The sequence below is a fragment of the Misgurnus anguillicaudatus genome, chromosome 6, assembly GCF_027580225.2.
Source record: "Misgurnus anguillicaudatus chromosome 6, ASM2758022v2, whole genome shotgun sequence".
NCBI classification, from domain to species: domain Eukaryota; kingdom Metazoa; phylum Chordata; class Actinopteri; order Cypriniformes; family Cobitidae; genus Misgurnus; species Misgurnus anguillicaudatus.
The window spans coordinates 12,447,076-12,449,951 of NC_073342.2; the positions used below are offsets into that span (position 1 = coordinate 12,447,076).

The 2,876-nt window shown below is 34.6% G+C and overlaps 1 long non-coding RNA gene across 1 annotated transcript; it reads left to right on the top strand.

The window, feature by feature from the left end:
• Positions 1–474: 474 nt before the first annotated feature.
• On the top strand, positions 475–2,313 carry LOC129433489 (uncharacterized). Its single transcript, XR_012370012.1, has 3 exons — positions 475–782; positions 923–1,043; positions 1,124–2,313. It is a non-coding gene; the product is annotated as an uncharacterized lncRNA (long non-coding RNA).
• Positions 2,314–2,876: the final 563 nt, after the last annotated feature.

The following is a 2,876-nucleotide window of genomic DNA, read 5'->3' on the forward strand; positions in this document are numbered from 1 at the left end:
CTGTTTTTCCAAGATGTATGCAAACAGGGAAAATATCACCAAACCAACAATTCATTTTACCAAAACCTCACTATATATCATCATTTGTATGCACACATTGCAGGATTGGATGCATTGTGTGTTGTAAGCTTTTCGTGGCGCTAGATGTCAGACAGATGCAAATGGCAAATACATACGAAAGTGTAAAACGTGTATGGCGAACATTTGTTTTTCTGTCATTATAGATGCTAGTTTGGTGAAAGTACACACTGAGTGCTTCACATCATTCAGAAGAGATGCTGTTTTTAATGGAAGTTTATTAAATAAGACCTGACATGGATGACTTCCAATGAGAAACGACTGCTACTTATATAAATTCATTTCAGAAGGTAAGTTTATATATTTATACATGTAAATCATTTTATTTGACATAACTGAACAGTTAACCAATCTTTTTGGTATATGTAGTTTTGTACATATTATGGTTATTAATCTGGCAAGAAAGTCACATGACCTGCTGCCAACTTTAATAAAAATATATAATCTTCTCATACATCGTTTTGCTATTGATGTCATATTAAATAGCAATCAAATTGATTACTATTTTGAAAATGTATAAATGAAGATTCATATTGTCTTGAGTGCTGTTTTTAATATAAAAAGAATGTTGAGTTTTCAGAGTCTTTATTGTCATTTTTTGTGATAGGACCCTACCAGACTATATTTGAATACGGCATACCCATGAATTCTGAACTGTTATTCCTTAACCCAGTTTGGAGGATAAGAGCTTACCAACTAGTTATGTGAGTATAAACAGTACATTAGTACTGTACACTGTCTCTAACATGATTTATTATACTGAGATGATTTTGATTCAAATAACGGTGAAAACTGCATCCTTTTTGGTGTTTTCTTGACTCTTTTTGTCTTTGAAAATCTGCAGAAATATGCTGAGGTGATGTATTGCAAAATAGCCAACATACACCAATTAAAGGATAATTGCAGACTACATCCTGATGAAGATATGGATGACCCTCTGTCTGGTCAACAGGAGTTTAAATATGGTAAGTGTACATGGGTTTGCTACTTTTACGGTTTTAAAGTTTAACTGTATACTCATGGTGTTTAAATTCGGTTTTGCTAGGACGGGACAGTGATGTGGCAGCTCTTCCCTGGCTCATTCACATCTTGCCTTCATTTGTAAAAGGAAGAAAGACTGGAGAGGGTCAATGTGCAACTGAAGCTACTGACTGTGCTGTATAAGTTTTTTTGGTATTTTGTTTTAGTTATTTATTCAGCAGTTAGTTTGCTTGCATTGTTCACCCCATGTAAATGCATACAAGTTCATAAATGCACATCAAATACATTCATCAAATACACTCTTTTAAAACATTTAGGTGATGAGCATCAATCCATGCTTTGAGGGGGATGAATCAGCACAGCCCTGCCTGCTCTGCGTTGGGAACAGAAGTTGCTTCCAGAGTTTTTGCATCATTCTGGACCAAAAAGCCATTCCCTGCATGATGAAGACCACTGATGCAGCCTTTCACTACTGTACATCATGAGTAAAACAACTACAGAACTAAATACCAGGTTGGAACGTATTTAAGAAAAATGAAACGTCTTTTGAATTGAAATGTCTTTTTTGTTATGGAAAAATCTTTAGTATTGTGAAGGATAAGCATTTCTGCTTGCCAGTAAGGTAATTGCATGTATTTTAATATTCAAGTTTTTAGTAGGGTGGCTAATTTTTTTAACTCTCATTTGATATATTAAAGACCTTATATTATGCGGTTTTCATGTCACTGCGCTGTGGTGTAAGATAACTTTCATTATTCCATACTGTATTCTGTTTCTATTGTAGCTGAGGTATTTAAATAAGCAGTGTTAAATGCAAAGTGTTGTGTGTATCAATGAAAATATTAAATGTGATGTACATTAATAAAAAGAGGTTTTGCAATATTTCTTGTCATTTGTCTTTTATAGAAACAACCCATTAGCAACAAAAGTGGCTATTAATCAGTATTTTAACACTTAACATTGTTGAATTGACATTACACTGGTGTTGACCTTAAATTAGGAGTGTTAATTTTTAACACTGTATTTGTGTGCCAACACCAGTGTAGTGTGGAAACAACAATGAATAGTGTTGAACAAAGTGTAAAATTTAACAATATTGAGTGTTGAATTAACATATAATGGGTGTTGTTAAATTAACACTACACTTTTGACTAAATTAACACAGTGTAGTGTGGACACATATACACACTTTGCCGGTGTTAAATTTGACACCGTGGGTGTTATTTTAACACCAGTGATTTTGCTGTGTAGCTATTTCTCATCATAATTAGAGGGAATGTCTGACATTTCAGAAAGACAATCATGATCAGCTTCAGTCATATCTGTACTTTCAGAAATTTGAGAGAGAGAGATATATTATCGACTTGGTTTTCATCTATATCTACATCAGCTTCATCAGAACCCTCAAAATGACATTTCTTCACTTCACTAGTTCCTGCCTCTTCACTTTTCCTCCTTTTATTCTCTCCATCACAATTTTTTCTTCTTTCCATTTCACTCAATCCCTTCTGTTTTAAATCTTCAGTAGGATCACTTTGTTTCTGATTATTCGAAGTATTGTTTGCACCCTGCTCCACGTCAATTTCATTGTTTGAATCTGTCTCTTTACTTTTATCTACATCAGTGGTCTCAAACTCCCGGCCCGCGGGCCATTTGCGGCCCGCCCTCCCCCTCTCTGCGGCCCGCGTCAACTTTCAAAAATATAAAATAATCTGGCCCGCAGAAAGATTTTTATTCACTTTTTTTATATTCGTTTGATTTTTTATTTAAACGTTCAAGTGTTGTTCACATGTCGCGTCTAACAACGCGTTAAAACG